The 22,231-nt window shown below is 39.7% G+C and overlaps 1 pseudogene; it reads right to left on the reverse strand.

Annotated features, from left to right (window-relative positions):
* Window positions 1-1,284: 1,284 nt before the first annotated feature.
* Window positions 1,285-15,789, reverse strand: LOC144245805 (mesoderm-specific transcript homolog protein-like; annotated as a pseudogene).
* Window positions 15,790-22,231: the final 6,442 nt, after the last annotated feature.

Genomic DNA, 22,231 nt, shown 5'->3' on the forward strand with positions numbered 1-22,231 from the left:
AAAATGTATTCAACACCATTTGCACAGAGGGTTTTCAGAATTTGTTCTTAAAGTTTCTGGAAATTTCCTAGCTGTAAAGTACAGGAATCACTGAGATACACTAGGAAGCGCCTCAGGAGGCAACCAATGAGAAGTGAAGCAATTGTCATGAAAGGGACCCACGTACATTCAGCAGAGGAATCTGGACGACACAACAATCCCCTCCTCTCCAGTTCAGGAGGGACTTAAGCTAAGGGATGAAGAGTCAGATTGTTGATTTAACAGTACGTCTCTGGCATGGTTGCTACTGGGCCTTAATATCCTGTGATTTTTAGGAAGTTCTGTAAATAGTTTGGATTTAATTCAATTTATTCAGAAATTAAACCTGTTTAGAAAGGTTCACTACCATGCTAGAATATCAGCTGGTTTAAATATTCATGTATAATATGTGTAGGTAAATCACAGTCTTAAAGAATACTTGGACTACTGCACTATTCAAACCCAAACCGATTTTTAACAAAATGTCTGTAATTAAAAGCAGCTGACGAAGCTAAATCCAAGTTATGACAAGGGAGGCTCACTCTCACTAAACTGTGTTGTTTAGAGAACTTAAAGAAAGCATCTGTCCTTAAAGCCATTTGAGGACTGATAAGGAGACACCCTCTCCTCATTCTCTGCCATAGGATTCCAGTTGAGAATGGGTCAGAAGTTAGCATTTCTAAATATTTCAGAGAAGCCCATAGAAGTGTTAAAAACTTTACAAATGTCACTCAGTCAGGGCATCTGGGCGGCTCTGTGAGTTAAAAGGCCGGCTTCAGCTCAGGTCATGATCTCACAGTTTTTGAGTTTTTGAGTTTGAGCCCCACCTCAGGCTCTGTGCTGTCAGCTCTGAGCCTGGAGACTGCTTCAGATTCTGTGTCCCCCTCTCTCTGCCCCTCCTGCCCCCTTCGCAGTGTTGTGTCTCTTTCTCTCAAAAATAAGTAAACATTTAAAAAAAAACCAATGTCTCTCTGTCTTTCTGTTTCTGTGAGTGGTGGTGGTCCTCAGAATTTCCTAGTTGTGCAAAGACCAAGGTAAGTTCGTATGCTTACTCAAATGTTAGAACGGAAGATGCATTGGTGGGACATCCTTAGCATGTTCCTCTGTGGGCTTTTTCCCAAATGTGGATCACCAGTGTGAGTCAAGACGACTCCTGTGAGAAGGTAGTGTTTGGTGGCCAGGATCTCTTGGGTGTTGCTTCCTAAGTGGAATACACAGCAGATCAGGGAGTAGGAGAGATAACACAGGGAAGACACTCTTTTCAGTTCAAAAGGAATTTATGAAAGCCAGGGATGCATTCAAGAAGCCCATGGGACCCCCAGCTGTGGAGAGTGGTTAATGTGGTAATCCATAATCAGCGTTGATATCGATTCACAGGATCCAATGGTCAGTAGAGAAAAAGGAATGGAGGGGCGCCTGGGTGGCTCAGTCGATTAAGCATCCGACTTCAGCTCAGGTCATGATCTTGTGATTCATGGTTCATGGGTTTGAGCCCTGTGTCAGGCTCTGTGCTGACAGCTCAGAGCCTGGAGCCTGTTTCAGATTCTGTATCTCCCTCTCTCTCTGACCCTCCTCTGTTCATTCTCTCTCCCTCTCTCTCTCTCTCTCTCTCTCTCTCTCTTTCTCTTTCTCTCTCTCAGAAATAAATANAAAATAATAAATATATATTTTTAAAAAATCTAAACGATAACTGTTTTAACACAATGTATTTAATGTGAATTTTTATGAAGCCATATATTTACATTATTAATCACTGTATGAAATACTATGTAAGAGTGGAGCTCATGTAGGTTAATTGGACTTTTATGATTTCTGATATTGAGATCTCAAATACCTCGAATCCACAGTAAAATACAAGAAAGTAAATCCGAGCACGAGCAAGGATCACTGGGATTAGAATGATCCTTCCTATTATAAGCCACGGGCATTTTCTAAACCATGGCAAGAACATTTCTAACATGAAACCCTTATATGAAAAAATATGGACTGGACTGGAGAGAAGAACATAGATAGGAGTCATTTCTTCCTCTAAGGGTCAGGATGAGTTACCTCATACATTGAAAACTTGGCAACTTACTCAGAAAACTTTGAAATCATACATCTTGCTAAGCTCTGAGGCCATTCCACACCCCGCTGTTCTGGGTCTCCCTCAGAAGGTTCATTGAGACTCTCTCCTCTTGTAGACTTAAAGCACCATCTGCTTGAGAAACCACTGTGCTGTGTGACATTCTTCTTTTCTTCCAATGATATGTAATTCTTAGTGCCAGATCTTTGTTTTCCCATCCCCCAGCTCATGCTCTACTTCTTTTTTTGTTCTTCTCTTAATTCACGGGCTTCAGCAACAAGAACGAAAGGTTTTTAACCTCACATTGTCTAACACATCTGGCACTTACTATTGCCAAATAGACCCTTAATTCCTAACTCCATCTCTATTTCTTCATTTTAATATACACCATTCTTGATTATGAAGGGAACAAAACATACGTGTCCGAGGCATGCCTCTTCAAATTGAAAGTCCTTAATTATTTGTTCAACGTATCCAGTGGAGAGAAAGATCACAGGATGGGAAGCAGAGGAGAATCTTCTCACATATATTTAGAAGACAAAGTTCTGGCACTAAATGTATTTTCTTGTACTATTGGAATGCAGTTGGGATATGTGTTCTCATCAACCCTGCTTGCAGAAATTCATTATGAGTTTTCTTCTAACTTACTTTACTGATGGCCATTATAATTTTAATATTGAACAAAATGTGTCTAGGATTTTGTTCAACTGCTGACCTCAAGTTTATGGGCATAGTGTGCCTTTTTTTCAACTTTTTTTTCATTCTCAAGTTAGCTAATACACAGTGTAGTCTTAGCTTTCGGAGTACAAAACAGTGATTCACTTCTTACATATGACACACCGTGTTCATCCTGAAAAATGCCCTCCTCAGTGCCCATCACCCATTTAACCCACCTCTCCATCCCCTACCCCTGTCAACTCTCAGTTTGTTCTCTGTATTTAAGAGCTTCTTATTGTTTGCCTCCCTCTCTGTTTTTTATCTTATTTTTCCTTCCCTTATGCTATGGTCTTCTATTATGGTTCTCAAATTTCACATATGAGTGAAATCATATGATATCTGTCTTTCTTTGACTGACTTATTGTGATTCACATAATACCCTCCAGTTCCATCCATATTGTTGCAAATGGCAAGATTTCATTCTTTGTCATCATTGAGTAGTTCCATTGTATATATACTGTATACCACATCTTCTTAATCCATTCATCAATTGATGGACATTTGGGCTCTCTCCATAATTTGGCTATTGTTGATAGTGCTGCTATAAACTTTGGGGTGTCTTTTTATAAAATACTCCCCAACCTGTTTGGTGGTTCTGGTGAAACAAACATTGTACTGAGACTTCCTTCCTTCCTTTCTCTTTTTTCTTTCTTTTTCTAAACCATAGTGCTTTGAAACCACTGCATTGTGATGGTGGGAAAGTGAAACTAAGCCTTTAACATGGCGGCAATAATGGAGTTAGTACTTGTGCACTTACATGGGGTGCATTCTTTTAGCCACCTTTCCAATATAAATTTCCTTAATCCTAACAATGCTATGTTTTATACTTTTCCTATTTCATAGAGAAGGAGAAATCAGGTGTAAAATGTTAAATAAAACTTGCTTAGCATCAAGGAGGTAGTAAAATAAGGACCAGATTGAAATCCACAGCGTGGCTTGTGGGTACGTAGTTAAAAATCGGATACATTGTCTTTCTTTTTAATTTATTTTAATGTTTATTTTTGAGAGAGAGAGAGAGAAACAGAATATGAAGCAGGCTCCAGACTCTGAGCTGTCAGCACAGAGCCCGACATGGGGCTCAAACTCACAAACTATGATATCATGACCTGAGCTGAAGTCAGACACTTAAGTGACTGAGCCACCCAGGAACACCCCCTCCCCAGGTTTTGATTTCTAGAAAACAATCTCTTTATTTTACTCTTTATAGTCAGATGCTCTTTCCCCGAAGAAACAGAATATTACATGCTTACAGCTGAAACATCATTTTTGATCTGTTTATATCCCTCTATACTTCTTGGGTCTTGGCTCAACTATTGTTAGCAGCAAGTCATAGAATCCCAGGTTTATGCTACCTGCTGCTTTGTTTTCTCCTATCAAATATAGGTGTTGTTTACCTTAGAGATTTATCAAAATTTTTCATCAATTCCTTTTTTTTAAAGTTATCGAACTCCTCCAAAGCCACTCTCTTTAAAAGTGGGGGAGATTCACTTTGTCAAAATAGTTACAGAAGCTGAAGGCAGAAAGGGCTGCTACATCATTCTTTATGTTCTGGGGTCGTTTTCAAAGTGCCAATTTCATTTGTACCTATAAAGTTTAAAAGATACTTAGTTCATCCAAACTTTCTGGCTGACACCAAATGGAATTCTCAGTACCTGAATTGCAATCATGGAAGATAACAGGCTCATACTGTGTGCCTTGTACTGTGATTGATTTTCAGATGCTCTTCAGCAAACCACTTGCAGCTTAATTGAAAAAAAAAATCATTCCTCCAGGCTGTGCAAGGTACAAACTTAGAGGAAAGTAGACTTTTTTCTTGATTAGAAAGAATCCAAGTGCATTAGAGAATAGGTGAACAGAGACAATGGCTAAACACCAGCTGCCCAGCCCCATTGGGGTAGTTGGGATCCTAATTTTCTGTAGCACAATGGTTTCCAGAGTTAGGGATTTACAACCAATAAAATATCAATAAAATATCTGAGGAGTAATATGAAATTGTTACTATTTTATTTCCTAGTAAGAACACAAAAATACATATACACCCACATGCACCCATGATCCACCAATCATCATACTGCATCCACACTGATATTACCATGTATAATCTAGCCTTATGAAAATTTCACTACATTGTCTCGATTTTTCTAATTTTCCCATGAATACAAGTTGATGTCTCTGTAGAACAGGAGTGGTTAAGGGAAGAATTATTTTTTAGGCCACAAAGACTCAACTGGAACACCAAATTCTGCTCCAAAAAGCAATTCCATACCTGGATATTATATTTTGAACATATCAGACATCCAGCTATTTGGATATCTATTTACTCAACAAATATTTGTTAAATTTCTAGTATGTGTCAAATGTCTATATCTAAGCCAAGAAGTGACAGCTTTATTGATAAGCAAGAAGCAAGACATTCTAGACTTATGCGTATATGAGGGTAACATATATTCAATATATGCATAGTGTATCATGAAACAAAATAAGTAATCCAATTCAATGGGCCTCCCATATCTGTAAGGAGTATGTTCCAAACACTATATATACTGTTTTTTCCCTACACATATATGCATGTAATAAAGTTCAATTTATAAAGTAGACACAGTAAGAGATAAGCAACAATAACTAATAGGATAATTATAACAATACATTGTAATATAAGTTATGTAAAAGTCATCTCTCTCTTTCTCAAAATATTTTATTATTCTGTACACTCCTTCTTCTTATAATGATGTGAATGATGAAATGCCTACGTGATGAGATTCAGAGAGGCAAATGGTATAGACATTGTGATGTAGCATTAGGCCGCCTTTGACCTTCTGACAACTGCATCAGGAGGACCATCTACTTCCAGACCCACAGTTAAGGGGGACTACTGTATAAAATAAAAGCATGGCAATGAAATGATTTTAACAAGGCTCACATTTTCCTTTCTTTTTCTTTATGTCTTGGGCAATATTCATTTTTATTTTGAAAATATAAAGTTGTTATACTTGAAATCGCTAATAAAAATTTTAAATTATCCATCATCCTGTTTTGACTAAGACAATGAAACTCTGGCTTAACAAAATGTATTCAACACCATTTGCACAGAGGGTTTTCAGAATTTGTTCTTAAAGTTTCTGGAAATTTCCTAGCTGTAAAGTACAGGAATCACTGAGATACACTAGGAAGCGCCTCAGGAGGCAACCAATGAGAAGTGAAGCAATTGTCATGAAAGGGACCCACGTACATTCAGCAGAGGAATCTGGACGACACAACAATCCCCTCCTCTCCAGTTCAGGAGGGACTTAAGCTAAGGGATGAAGAGTCAGATTGTTGATTTAACAGTACGTCTCTGGCATGGTTGCTACTGGGCCTTAATATCCTGTGATTTTTAGGAAGTTCTGTAAATAGTTTGGATTTAATTCAATTTATTCAGAAATTAAACCTGTTTAGAAAGGTTCACTACCATGCTAGAATATCAGCTGGTTTAAATATTCATGTATAATATGTGTAGGTAAATCACAGTCTTAAAGAATACTTGGACTACTGCACTATTCAAACCCAAACCGATTTTTAACAAAATGTCTGTAATTAAAAGCAGCTGACGAAGCTAAATCCAAGTTATGACAAGGGAGGCTCACTCTCACTAAACTGTGTTGTTTAGAGAACTTAAAGAAAGCATCTGTCCTTAAAGCCATTTGAGGACTGATAAGGAGACACCCTCTCCTCATTCTCTGCCATAGGATTCCAGTTGAGAATGGGTCAGAAGTTAGCATTTCTAAATATTTCAGAGAAGCCCATAGAAGTGTTAAAAACTTTACAAATGTCACTCAGTCAGGGCATCTGGGCGGCTCTGTGAGTTAAAAGGCCGGCTTCAGCTCAGGTCATGATCTCACAGTTTTTGAGTTTTTGAGTTTGAGCCCCACCTCAGGCTCTGTGCTGTCAGCTCTGAGCCTGGAGACTGCTTCAGATTCTGTGTCCCCCTCTCTCTGCCCCTCCTGCCCCCTTCGCAGTGTTGTGTCTCTTTCTCTCAAAAATAAGTAAACATTTAAAAAAAAACCAATGTCTCTCTGTCTTTCTGTTTCTGTGAGTGGTGGTGGTCCTCAGAATTTCCTAGTTGTGCAAAGACCAAGGTAAGTTCGTATGCTTACTCAAATGTTAGAACGGAAGATGCATTGGTGGGACATCCTTAGCATGTTCCTCTGTGGGCTTTTTCCCAAATGTGGATCACCAGTGTGAGTCAAGACGACTCCTGTGAGAAGGTAGTGTTTGGTGGCCAGGATCTCTTGGGTGTTGCTTCCTAAGTGGAATACACAGCAGATCAGGGAGTAGGAGAGATAACACAGGGAAGACACTCTTTTCAGTTCAAAAGGAATTTATGAAAGCCAGGGATGCATTCAAGAAGCCCATGGGACCCCCAGCTGTGGAGAGTGGTTAATGTGGTAATCCATAATCAGCGTTGATATCGATTCACAGGATCCAATGGTCAGTAGAGAAAAAGGAATGGAGGGGCGCCTGGGTGGCTCAGTCGATTAAGCATCCGACTTCAGCTCAGGTCATGATCTTGTGATTCATGGTTCATGGGTTTGAGCCCTGTGTCAGGCTCTGTGCTGACAGCTCAGAGCCTGGAGCCTGTTTCAGATTCTGTATCTCCCTCTCTCTCTGACCCTCCTCTGTTCATTCTCTCTCCCTCTCTCTCTCTCTCTCTCTCTCTCTCTCTTTCTCTTTCTCTCTCTCAGAAATAAATAAAACATAAAAATTTAAAAAAAAAGAAAGAAAGAAAAAGGAATGGGAATAGTTACAGAAGCAAGAGCTTCCACCCAGCATCTTCTAAACTTCTTTCTCTGGTTGAAGTCCTGTAAGAGACTGTCAGTAACTGAATTCCCATCATTGTTCTGTATTCCTGCCTGCATGCCCCACATCTCACTCTCAGAGAGTCAGGGGCATGGCCCAAAGACTGGGGTGAGACCTCAGGAGAAGGTTCATCAATCATGTAAAGATAGAGGACAGTATGCCTTCATCTTTGAGAAACTTTTAGAGAAGGTGAGGATGTCAAGTCTTGGGAAGTATACCTCCATTCGACAGAGAGTTTTTATGGCAAGCCGACCAGATCAATTCTGCTTAAACCTATAGAGCAGCCCCTCAGGAACGATATCTCATAATCATGAAACAAAAGGTGGACCTCGTGGGTTTGGAGCCCCAGATACTGCAGAAGCGCCTCCATAATACCAGCCTGTTCAAATACGGAACAGTGATGTGGCCTTGGTTTGTCACTGAAGCCAAAGCCCAGGACATCAAGGGCAATCACTCGATGAAACCTCAGAGTCAAACCATCCCGAATCTTGTACCAATCGTAGCTGGATGCTGAGAAGCCCTGTAAAAGCGCAACTATCTCAGGACTTCAAACAACACCCACAGAGTCGTGGTGGAAGATGCTTAGTCCCCTGTGGGTAAAAAGTTTGCATGACAACCGCCTTGAGTGAAGAGGGGGAAAACAATGAGGGTAGAGAGGCGTGGGATATGCAGATAGGCCACAAGCAGGGGCATAGCCCATAGCCCCTCCTGAACCTGGTTCAGGTAAGTTCTGGGCTACAAGATTCCACGTTTGGGGGAGAGCTCACATTTCATATTAATTACAACCCTATGGCTGGAATGAGACCTGGGAAGAAATAGCAAGACAGAGAAGTGAGGAGATAGGATATTATATAGCTTAGGGATGTATAGCTTAGGTGGGAAATGTACTAGCGTCCTGGAGTTGGGAAAGCCTGGGAACAAAGAATCCCCTAGTGTTTATTAGGAATCAGGAAGAGATGGTGTCTCAATTATGTCATCTAGATCACAGGCAGACACAAGGAGCACCGTTCTAAAGCAATGCCTCAGAATCCTGAAGGTTTCAGAAGCATGATGTGAGGCCAAGATAAGAGGAGGGAGACACTTGTCTTTAGTATATACGCATATGTCTTGTGGAAACAGCACTGCCTTGGGTAGCAACAGGTATGAATTCTGGTTCCAGATGTCTTGTGTGTAAATCAACACCCCTCCATTTCCCTTTCTGTAAAGGTAACCTTAATCTACCTCTCAGAGACAACATGTTAACTAAAGTGTCTAATCAAAAAGAATGGGCAAATACACACAGGGGTATCCACTGGTACTGTGCTCAGAGCGGGTGTGGCAAATGAATTTCAATGCGTGTGAACACTCATTTTCTGAATGGGGTCATCCATGGGAGCAATGTGTTAAGACAGCAAACCAGGAGCTAAACCATCTACGTATGTTTTGAAATCTATTCCCTGTGTTGTAGAAACAACACATAAGTATGGAATTGGCCAGCAAAGATCAACGATGCCATTTTCATATGCAAAAGCTATACACAATTCTTTCCAAGCACATTCTATTTGTTCTGCTTTTCCAGTGGTTGTAATTGCTGGAGTCTCTAGGTGCCTCTCTCTTTTTTATTTTTATTTTTTTAATAATGTGATGAAACCTGATTATCTTCTATTCAGACTTATTTTTCACAGTTTCTTTTGAACTCATCTACTTGAGATCTAACAAAGGAAGGACTAGTATTGTTGCTAAGGGCAACATAAGAAATGAATTCTATCATGTGTGAAATAGGCTCTCCCCTTGGAAAGTCTGTCGATAGTGATTTCCAGTGCAGACTTCTCCAACAGGTAGATAGGGATCCATCAATAGCTTTATCACCCTGTGTTCTCAACCTCAGAGCATCTACTTCTGTGCCTCTTCAACCCACCAAATGGGTAATGATTGGCAACAATTCCCTACATCTCTGCAGTCCCGACCCCTTATTGATAATTAGGTAATAATTAGCAAAGCTTAATTTTCACCAGGCATCTGTCAAGAGCTTTAAAAATATTAACTCATTTAATCCACATAATGAGGGCATAAAATAGGGACTATTATCTCCATATTACAGAAGACAAAAGAAATAAAGTGTGTATGTAATTTGCCTAAATTCAAAGAAGTAAGAGCTGGAATGAAAATCCAGACGATCTAGATGTAATGTGCTCAATCGCTCTGCTAGGCTGTTGCCCAATACTTGAGGTGAGGATCTGTGTAGAATGAGTAATAAATTCATCCAATTGTGTATACATATCTTACTATTTTTTAATGCTTACTTATTTGTGAGAGAGAGAGACAGAGTGTGAGAGGGGGAGAGGCAGACAGAGAGGGAGACACAGAATCCAAAGCAGGCTCCAGGCTCTGAGCTGTCAGCACAGAGCCCGAAGAGGGGCTTGAACCCATGAACTACAAGGTCATGACCTGAGCCAAAGTTGGACACCCAACGGACTCAGCCACCCGGCACTCCTCACCCAATTATATTTTAAAGTTATTTATAAAATTCTCTGATGACATACATTTCCATTTTCCATCTTTGCTTAAACTTAACTCTTCTGTTCAATCTTATCCTTTCTGATATGACGACGCAGTGTCAAATCCAGTTGGGATTGAGTTTATAACAGAAAGTCAAGGGATGGCATGGAGTTTCATAGCTCCTACCTGGACACAATGTGTCTATTTCCAGAACAGCTTTTAGATTACTAAATAACTCACCCTAGTGCTAGATCGACAAACTCGTGAAGATCATTAAAGTCTCTCCTTGTGGCTAAAAGCAAATGTTGGAAGATTTGCCCTGGTCTTCCAGCATGGAAGAAACCCACAACCACAGTCCTTTAATTGTGGTTGAGTTGATGTGCCATGATTCTGCTGAAGACCTCTGAGTGTGTCTTTCCTAAGATCTCCCACTGCTTCCTGGCTTTCCTGAGACTGGGGCTCGTCTGTTGGTATTAGAGGCACCGGGTAAGCTTGCCATTTGTTTACTTCAAGCCAACTGTGATCAAAAGCCCCTAACATAAGCTAAAAAGATAGCTTAGTGGAATCAACATCTGGCAGATAAGACTTAAATTCCCTGAAATCATGCTTTTACATCCTAGTAGGGTAAAATCAATCTTCCCTTTACTGGGAAAAATGCAATAAACTATAACTTTCTCCGTGTGAGTTTGTTGGTTTTTAAACTTTTAAAACTAAATCATATTTGTTTTACATAGAGACAACTGATAACTTTTGAGGTGACTTGTCACATCTCCAGACAAACTGGGTATATGATGAAAATCTGTCAATATCGTTTTATGACTGCTGGATCAAACACAAGTTTTAAGTTGAGAAACAGTATCTTAATAAAGTCTTAAAGTATGTTTATTTTTACTATGAAATGATGGAAGTATCACAATAGAAAACTCAAAAGTAAAAAGGAATTTATTCCCTAATGTAGATATAAAGAAAGTTGGGTCTGAATTTGCAAGTGATAATAATAAAAATAATAAAACAAAATTATATTTTACATTTTTTTCCGTAATTAGGTGACTTTGAAGGGTTTATGTTTTTCCAACTATGTGGACCCTTCCTATTCTGAAATGAATCTGGGCAAATGAAAGTTATTACTATAAGGAGTCACTATTTCTGATGAAATTATTTCAATTCCTTTGTTATGTGGTAGAAAATACTTGATACTCTTGACTTGAAAATTGTCATATGCTTTCATATATGTTATTGCTTTAAGTTTATCTTGGCTGGACAAAGATATGAATAACTAGAAAAATAGTACATTAGAAAGAAACTAGAGTCTTAACTAAATAAATGTATTATTTTAATTTTCTATAAAAGTAAACTTGTACTCAGAATTTTATTCAGTCATATATAATTATAGGAGTATATAATTTGGATTTCAAATTCCAAAGACGGGCCAAACCAAACATCCTTAAAATGAAATATTGCAATTGATATAGCATAAAAAGTAATTGCTAGATAAAATTATTTAAATGAACCTTTATTCTTATTTTATAAGCCTTAGTTATAAAATGAATTTGGTTGAACTCAAACAGCAATCCAGTATAATTTTTTTTCCAGTTCATGAGACTCATGTAGAGGTTCTATAAGAAAGGAAAGAGAAAAATACTTCTTTCTTTTCTCACAGACCTTCTTTTAGACTGTAAGTTGAACGATAATACCTGTATACTTATCATGTACAGAAAAACTTATTAGGAAAACGGATAGGAAGCTCACACTAAATGAACACATAATTTTAGAAAATGTTTTTGCATTTGGTCAGTCATTCTTCTTGGAGAAAAAAAATCTGATCTCAGTGCAGCTTCTAAATGGTAACTAAGTGACTGACCCAGTGTTTCTCTGTGAAAAGTCCCACAATATTTCAGTAGTTTTGGATTTTGCATAGAAAACAAATGGAAAATTAGGGAATAACTGGACTTAGGGAATTAATGGAACCATATACAATTCACATAATTGTATTAAACACAAAACACCTCAGAAATCTATCAGGAAACACAACTACCAAACACAACACCACGTAGCATGTAGTAAGACTCTGGTATTAACTTCTAACACAGCCACACCTCAGTGAAACAAGGCCCTATTGTTGGCAAAATCAACAACATTGAGACCAATAAAAACCTCTATTTTTCATTCCTATCTTCGGTCAAGTATATTATCCAAAACTCCCCATACATCAATGAAAAGGCTATGGTTTTTCTTATAAGACCCTTATTACTAACTAGAAGTTTCTTCTCATTTGGATTACCATTGCTCACTCCATCTTGAATTTAAAAAAAGAAAATCTTTTTCAAATGTAGTTGTATACGAGTCTTTCTAAACTTTTTTTTTAATATTTATTTAATTTTGAGAGAGAGATAGAAACAGACTGCAAGTGGGGGAGAGGCAGAAAGAGAGGGAAAGACAGCATCTGAAGCAGCCTCCAGGCTCTGAGCTGTCAGCACAGAGCCCAACGCGGGGCTCAAACCCAAGAACTGTGGGATCAGGACCTGAGTCAAAGTCAGATGCTTAGGGGCGCCTGGGTGGCTCAGTCGGTTAAGCGTCCGACTTTCGCTTAGTTCATGATCTTGCGTTCGTGGGTTCGAGCCCCGCCTCGGGCTCTGTGCTGACTGCCAGCTCAGAGCCTGAAGCCTATTTCGGAGTCTGTGTCTCCCTCTCTCTCTGACCCTCTCTCGCTCACGCTGTCTCTCTCTCTCTCTCTCTCTCCTATAAATAAATAAAAATATTTAAAAAACAAACAAACAAACAAACAAAAAAAGACGCTTAACCGACTGAGCCACACAGATGCTCCTGTATGAGTCTATTTGTTTAATGTTTATTTATTTTGAAAGAGAGACAGAATGTGATTGGGGGAGGGGCAGAGAGAGGGTGGGAGAGAGAATCCCAAGCAGGCCTCAATCTCAGGAACCATGAGATCATGACTTGAGCCTAAATGAAGAGACGACACTCAACTGACTAAGCCACCCAGGTGCCCCTGTATGAGTCTTTTTTTGAATATGTTCAAAAGCACTTGCTCCCTACTGCTCAGAAACAGCATAACCAGCTCTATCGAATTTCATGGAATACTTGATGTAAGCTCTATATCTATTTATATTTTCCCAATTGTATGACAGACAGCAAAATATATAAAACTATTGGATCCCATGATACTTCTTGGATACATCAAATATGCCCCATTCTAGTGCCACAGCTGCTTCCACATGCAGGCCTTAGTCTCTGGGCCGCAACAATCCATGCGAAACATAAAATATGGTCTGATTGTACAACTCACTCCCTGTTACTCACAACACTGTCTTTGTTGATTTATCTGTTGGTTGCAGCCCTTCTCTCTCAGGGCTTTGTGTGTCTCACCTAAAACAGAACAATTGGTTGAAGACAATGATTTTGCTTTCAGGAGAGTGGAAAGCTGCTAGCTTCTAGCACTTACCCAAGACCTCGGGCTTCCACTTGATGGCCCAGGTATTGTATCATCTCCTCTCTGTCTAATTCAAAAGGATCAAGGCAAACTTGTAATACTCTCAGTTGTTTCTGAAGGAAGGGAACAGGTGTGGAAAACATAGATCTGCCCCTAGCCTGTCCATCACCAGAGCTCAAGAGTGAGGAAACACAAGATTTGCAGTTACAATGGCTCCAGAGGTCACAACCTGCAGATGGAAGTCAGGTAGGAGGAAGAATTAGCATAACCCTGATGCAAAGGGAAATGATGTGGTGAAGTTTAGAATCAGGTGGTCGAGTCCAGAAGAAGTGTGGGTGGGATGGTGGCATGTTTGGGAATTAATTTAATGACAGAAATGGAGCTTCCATTGTGTTGCACTTGAGAATGATGTAATAATATGTAAAGTCGCCTTAAATTAGTCAAAACATTCCAAGTCATTCAGATTACTTCCATGTTGGATTTAGAAGGAGCAGGGCATCCCTGAGCTCTCTAACGGAAAGATGACACATGTCCCTACCCATGCTAAATACTAATGGCCTTTCACTGAGCTTTTATTATGTGCTACACACTGCGTACAGTCACTTGCTTATTTTAATCTATGTTGATGTAATCTGCCTGACCATCGGTGAGGTAGGTCAAGGCTCCATTTTACATATGAGAAGTGTGATGCTGAAAAAACAGATACCTTTCTTTGTTAGCAAAGAGCAAAGTCAGATTAAAGAGTCCGTGACTCAAGCCCTGTGCTCTATTTAATGTAATGTAATGATTGAGCTTAAAATCTCACTCCTGGACCTCACAATCCTATCATCACATCAGGTATCACAAGAGTCACAGAGAGAATGACCTTCAAATAATAACTATGGGTGTAAATTTAACCATTCATTTATTCACGACAATTTGTTCTAGATAATGCTGCAGCAGTGAACGCAAGACAAGGTCTCTGACCCTAAAGAATAAACTTATAGTAAACTACTAAGGAGAAACAGAAAATAAACACATTTTCATGACATGTCAGATGAATAGAGCCGGATAAGAAACTAATTAGAAACGCCTTTTTATAAAGGGTGATTAAGGATAGATTCTTTGCTAAGAGTTCAATTGTGATGAAGCAAGAAAGAACCATTTGGATATTGATAGAGACAGTGTTCCAGGGGAGAAAAGAGCAAATTTCAATTGCATTGTGAAAGCCAAATGTATTTGGGAATCTGCATGCAAATTCGTGTAGCAGAAACAGAATGGAACTGAGGCAGGTTTGTACCATTGACCTTGAACAACACAGGGGTTAGGGGCACTGACCCCCTGCACAGTGAAAACTGCCCATATAACTCAAATTTAAATACGAAGAGCCTATACTGTTGACCAGAAGCCTTACTGATAACACAGGTGATGAATAAGAATTTTGTATGTGATATGTATTACTATTGTGTACTTCCAACAAAATAAGCTAGAGAAGAGAATATGTAATTTAGAAAATAGTAAGTAAGAGTGTTTACAGTTTTGTACCTTTTCAAGACAAATCATATTTAAGTGGATGCATGTAGCTCAAATCTGTGTTTTTCCAGGGCCAGCCGTAGAAATAAATGCAGATAGAGGGATTAATAACCCACGACGAGTCATCTGAAGGCTTCGAGTAGAGGAGTGTCATTTTCTGTGCAGAAGAGAGAAGTTGTTGGGTTTTTTTTTTAATGTTTATTTATTTATTTTAAGAGACACAGAGAGAGAAAGCATGAGTGCATGCATGCATGCAAGTTAGGAAGGGGTGGAGAGATAGAGAAAGAAAATCGCAGCCTACTGCATGCTCTCAGCACAGAGCCCAACACGGGGCTTGATCCTAGGAACCGTAAAATCATGACCTGATCCAAAATCAAGAGCCAGATGTTCAGCTGACTGAGCCATCCAGGAGCGCCTAACGAAGTTTTTAAAGGGGCCCAGGTGTTGGTCAGTTTGGACTGAGTTAACAAAACACTATATACCATGTAGCTTAAATAGCAAAAACAGTTATGAAAGCTGGGAAGTCCTAGATCAGGAAGTCTGCATGGTCATATTCCAGTGAGAGTGTTCTTTCTGGTTTGTGGACAGATTTTTACTTGCTGTGTCCTCACATAGCACACACAGAGAGAGAGAGCAAGCTTGGGCACTTCACCTTCTCTTAAGGACACTAATCTCATCATTACCTCTGGAGGGCCTCCTCCTCTGGAGGAGGCATTACAATATGTATGACAGTGTAAGTAACAGATGAACACAGCTTGAATCAGGCAATTCTGCAACAGCAATTATCAAGGATCAGAATATCCTAGAGAATCATTTTTTTATTAATAGAAAACACTTTTTCTAAGTGATTATTTATGAGAGAGAGAGAGAGAGAGAGGCAGAGCGTGAGTTGGTGAGGAGCAGAGAGAGAGGGAGACACAGAATCGGAAGCAGCTCCAGGCTCTGAGCTGTCAGCACAGAGCCCGATGCGAGGCTCGAACTCACAAACTGCGAGATCATGACCTGAGCTGAAGCCGGATGCTTAGCAGACTGAGCCACCTAGGCGCCCCAGAATATCCTAGAGAATCTTGATTGTTTTAGGAAAAGGGATATAGACAGACTGTACACAAAATTTCAGCCTTTGTCGACATTCTGGTGGGGAGAAACACTTGAAATTAGAAAATTTGTGTTTATGTATAGGAAGATTAGGAGGAACTTGGCAGAGGACCATGGCGGGGGAGAAGAAAGGGAAATAGTGGGGGAGAGGGAGGGAGGCAAACCATGAGAGACTCCTGAATGCTGGGAACAAACTGAGGGCTGATGGGGGTCGGGGAGAGGGGAAGGGGGGTGATGGGCATGGAGGAGGGTACTTGTCAGGATGAACACTGGGTGTTACATGGAAACCAACTTGACAATAAACTATTAAAAAAAGAAGAAGAAGAAAATTTGTGTTTAGACTTCTTCAAATTCAGTCCACAGTGATCTTCTGGAGGAAACTCAAGTTAATATAAAATTTACCTTTTACAAAATAGAGTCCCAGGAACATTATCAAAATCTACCCCTCAAACACACACCCACATACACACAAACATGCATCCACACGCACCTACACACACACCTTCCAGTCCATGCAGTAGTGAATAATATTGGTTTGACGTGAGAACATGGTCAGTGAACTGTTTGCCCAAGGACATGAGCTCATAGGCCAATACTTGAACTTCATTTACTTGACAAACTAGGACCTTATTACAACTACCAAATTCTTATTTGTTTATTAAGGAGAAATGAGGGATTTGAGGTAGGTGGGTCTGAAGAGATACCCAATTGAGGTGTGCCTCCTGACCACATAACCACATTTTTCTGTGAATTTGGGAGGGATGTGCTGTGCATTAGGTGTCTATGGTGGAAATGTTTTGATGGAAGTAGAAAGTCCCCACGAATGAAATTAACTGACGACCCTTCACCTCCATGGCTGTAAATGTGTAGCAGAAATATCTGCCTGATTGAGAATGTTTTTCTTCCTTCAGCTGCACGTGGTTGCCAGTCAGAGTGACTTCTCTCTAGTAGTTGCATTAACTTGCATGGCTTCCCAGTTGTCCAGCTGACAGAACTTGTCACATTGTGCTGTGATTTCTGCTTTCCTTGTCAATCTCCCTAATTAAACTGTGAGCTGTTTTAAGGCAAAGAAAATATATGTATCTAGTTCTTTGGGCATGGCAGTGCTCTGTAAATAACTCCAAGAATATATGTGTTTTTGATGACAAACATTCAATCTCAAACACCTAGATAGTGTGGATACATTTCTCTTTATAATTATTATCTATCTATCCTTGACCTGGCAATGAGGCATAAGCTTATTTCTCAAACAGACACTAACTTCTCTGTCTGAAGTATTTAAAGTTATTTGCTCTCATATATTACTGGTAAATATGCAGGAGAAATATTTTATCCCACATAGCTATCTTTCTAAGTATTTCTAAATTTATTTTTTATTTTTTATGGTTTATTTATTTTTGAGACAGAGAGAGACAGAGCATGAGCAGGGGAGGGACAAAGAGAGAGGGAGACACAGAATCCGAAACAGGCTCTAGGCTCTGAGCTGCCAGCACAGAACCCGACCCGATGCAGTGCTCAAACCCATGAACTGTGAGATCATGACCTGAGCCGAAGTCGTATGCCTAACCGACTGAGCTACCCAGGCACCCCTCTAAATTTATTTTAAATAATCAGCTCAAGTAAGAGTTGATAAGATTCTGCTATTCAAATTATGCTTCATTAAATTATGTCTACCACTGGCTCATATAATATAACTAGCATTTTGTTGTATGATATACTATATTCTGACAAATTTCAATCCCTTGAAATGAAACATCCTCATACTAAATTTTATGAGCAATTGCCATCTGATAAATCTTTTTAAGTAGAGGCACAGAGACACCTGAGATTTTCCATCAAGTCTCTTTAGAACCAAAACTGACATTTGTTTGTTTAACTCTTATCGTGACACCTGTTGTAGATTATTCCCAGAATAAAAAGATTGCTTTGAAATTTGTATATATAGTCTTCAATTCCCATAAAAGAGTAGGAGGTAATAATTAAAATGCGAGTTCTCAGATTTTCAGAAAGGTAAAAATACACATGGCATATTGTATGCATTATTTTCTAATTTTTCATTAGATGATTTATATGATAACCAATGTCTTCATTTTCCTAGTAAATTAAAACTGTAAATATACATAAATACCTAAATTCAAATGCAAAGATGAGATATTTCCCTAAGTTTTAGACGTTATGACCACTTAAAAGAACTTATGTCTGCAGTTTTTGGTCTGCCATGTACAATGTCGCCATGTGTATCCAAGAACAGCCTTAAACTTAAAAGAAAAACTTAAAATTTAAAAAGAAGAATTTTTATTCATATGTGGAAATTAAGAAACACAACAGATGAACATAGGGGAAGCGAAGAAAAAACAATAAAAACATGGCAGAGGGCAAACCATGAGACTCTTAAATACAGAGAACCAACTGAAGGTTCTTGGAAAGGAGATGGTGGGGGGATGGTCTAAATGGGGGATGGGCATCACGGAGGACACTTTTCGGGATGAACACTGGGTGTTATATGTAAGAGATGAATCACTGGGTTCTACCCCTGAAACCAAGAATACACTGTATATTAACTACCCTGAATTTAAATTTCAATAAGTAAATAAATAAACAGACGAGAAAGAAGAAGAGGAGAAGGAGGAGGAGGAGAAGAGGAAATGGAAGAAGGAGAACGAGAAGAAAGAGAAGAAGAACGAGGACAACTTAAAAAAGATCCAGAATTCTATACATCGTAGAACCTGCTTCAGAAGGAAACAAAGAAAAGATAATCGGTTCCCAGTGGATCCAAGCTTCAGGAAACTTATAAAGGACCTTCTTCAGGCTGAAGGGAAATGATGCCACATGGAAATTTTTATCTAAGCATGTCTGAGATACCTGTTACTAAAAGTTTTCCATTACTTGAAAACCCAAAGAAAGTTACTCAGTCATGTTAGTCATGGAGACTTATTTATATAATCACACTAGTTGTTCTGCTTTCCAGGGGAATTCGCCTATGTTTAGCTTTGTTATTTACTCTTTTATTAGAGCCCAGACACCAGGTATGTAGTGCTTTTGTCCAGTTGAAAAGACAACCCTCATAGCATTGTGTCATTGCTGTGTAGGGATATTTACTGCTTTTGTAGATAAGCTAGTAATCTTATTATAACGTTATTTTCCTTCCCCATTCTATTGAGATATAAATGAGCAAATAACATTGTGTAGGTTTAAGGTGCACAACACAATAATTTCATATACATATATATTCTGAAATGATTGTCACATAAGGTTAGTTAGAGTGTGAGACAGAGAACAAACATTCGAGATTTACTTTCATACCAAATTTCAAGTATACAATAGAGTATTATTGGCTGTGTTAACCACACTATATGTTAGATCCCAAGAAATTCATAATACAACTGAATTTTTACCCTCTGGCCAGCATCTCCCCATTTCCACTGACCTTCAGCACCTGGCAAAAACCAATCTACTCTGTTTCTTTGATTTTGATTTTTTTTTAGATTCCACATATAAATGAGATCGTATAGTATTTCTCTGTCTGATTTATTTCACTTAGCATAATGTCCGCAAGTTTCATCTATGCTGTCTCAAATGGCAGGATTTCCTTTTTCTAAGGACAGATAATATTCCATTGTACATATATACCATATTTGCTCTATGCATTCATCTGCCCACAGACACTTAACGCATTACTGTGTCTTGGAAAATGTGAATAATGCTGCAAAGTGGGGATAACGATATCTTTTTGAGATACTGATTTCATTTTTTTCCAATATATACCTATATGAGGAACTGCTGGATCACACGGTAGTTCTATTTTCTGTGTGTGGGGCAGGGGGAGAGAGAGAGAAAGCATGCGTGCGGGTACCTATTAGCAGGGAAAGGGCAGAGAGAGAAGGAGACAGAGAATCCTAAGCAGGCCCTGTCAGTGCAGATCCTGATGTAGGGGTTGATCCTATGACACTGAGATCAAGACTTGAGTTCAAATAAAGGATTGGACGCTTAAATGACTGTGCCACCCAGGCACCCCTATTTTCAGTTCTTTAATGAATCTCCACCAAGTTTTCCATAGTGACTGTATCATTTTACATTCCCCCAAAGAGTGCACATGGGATCCCTTCCCTCTACATCTTCACCAATACTCTTTATCCCTTGTCGTCTTGGTAATAGCTATGCTGACAAGTTGAGATGATATCACAATCTGGTTTTGTTTTGTGTTTCCCTGATGAATACTGATATTTAGCATCTCCTCCTATACTTGGTGGTGTGATCTGTACATTTTCTTGGGGAAAAAAAACCTATTCAGGTCCTTTGTCCATTTTTTAAAATGGATGATTTATTCCCCCAGTGAGTCACATCAGTCACTTATGTTTTGGATATCAACCCCATATCACATATATGGTTTGCAAATATTTTCTCCCATTCCATAGTTTGCTTTTTCAATTTTGTTGGTCATTTATTTTGCTATTCAGAAGCTTTTCAGTTTGATGTAAAGTCCCACTTCTTTTTTTTTTAATTTTTAAATTTTTATTTTAAATTTTTAATGTTTAGTTATTTTAAATGTTTTTTATTTATTCTTAACAGAGACAGAGACAGAGCATGATGGGGGAGGGCCACAGAGAGAGGGAGACACAGAATCCGAAACAGGCTCCAGGCTCTGATCTGTCAGCACAGAGCCCAGTGTGGGGCTCGAACCCACGGACTGTTGAGATCATGACCTGAGCCAAAGTTGGACGCTTAACTGACTGAGCCACCCAAGTGCCCCTTAGTCCCACTTCTTTATTTTTGCTTTTCTTGTTTGTGCTTTTGGTGTCATGTCCAGAAATATCATTGTCAAGATTAATATCAAGAATTTTCCCTATGTTTTCTTCTAGGAGCTTTACAGTTTAAGGTTTTACATTTAAGCCTGTAATTCTTTTTGAGGTAACTTTTGGAAGTGGCATAAGATATGGGTTCAATTTCATTATTTTCCACGTAAATATCTAGTTTCCCAAGCAGCATTTATCAAAGAGACTATCCATTCCCAGTGAGTATTCTTGGCTCTCTTGCCAAATATTAATTGACTATATAGGCTTGGGCTTATTTATGGGTTCTTGATTCTGGTCCATTGGTCCATATGAATGTTTTTATGCCAGTATCCTACTATTTTGAATACTATAGCTTGTATTGTAGTTAAAAATCATGAAATACGATCCCTTCAGCTTTGTTTTTTCCAAGATTCCTTTGGTTATTTGGGGACTATTGTGGTTCCATACAAATTTTAAAGAATTGGGAAGGGGGCAAGATGGCGGAGAAGTAAGGAGCTCCGTACTTGCACTCGCGCCCATACATCACACAGAAAAGATCTGAAGCCATTGGAAACCTTACAAAACCTGAGAGATTGGGAGACAAAGGACGCAGAATCCACTGAGAGAGCCTTCTAACGTGAGTGCGAACCGGGGAAGATAAAATCGGGCCGGGATCGGAGACTCCAGGGTGGGAGACGATCCCCCTCTACCCTCTACGGGGAGTGAGAGGGGAAAAGGAGAGAGTCCGAAACAGAAAAACCTCCGCTCGGGGGAGAAAAACCTCCCCTCGGTGCATAGAAAGACCGTACTTGCCAAATACCTGCACACCAGGTCCCCTCACGCCAACTGGTCCTGGGGGGGGCTGAGCACACAAACTGCTTCTTTGTGCTGGTTCCTTGAGGCAGGACTTCAGAGTGGTGGCGCGCCTGCCGCCATTGTAGCTCCTGGGCGGCTGGGGCCCCTGAAAGAGCCACGCGGACACCGGGCGTCTGCGCTCCTGGTGGGCTAGAACTCCAGAGGGAAGGCAGAGAACTAAAAACTGGGATATTAGCCTGTGAGTTCGTGTTTCAGGTGATGAGCCATAGAAGGACCCGGTTTTCCTCACTCCAGCGGACGCGGGCTCAGAGCACCTGGCAGGCAAGCCACCGCGCATGCGCGCCAGCCTGACCCAGAGAAGGAAGCAGCGATTCTGACTCCGCCCCCAGAGCTCGGCAGGGAGCCTGGAATTGCCCGAGGGGGTTGCCTGGGAAGCTGTGTCTAAGGCAACTTCAGCGGGGCGCGCGGACTGGG

This window comes from Crocuta crocuta, unplaced genomic scaffold (assembly GCF_008692635.1).
Source record: "Crocuta crocuta isolate KB4526 unplaced genomic scaffold, BGI_CrCroc_1.0 scaffold108, whole genome shotgun sequence".
NCBI lineage: Eukaryota > Metazoa > Chordata > Mammalia > Carnivora > Hyaenidae > Crocuta > Crocuta crocuta.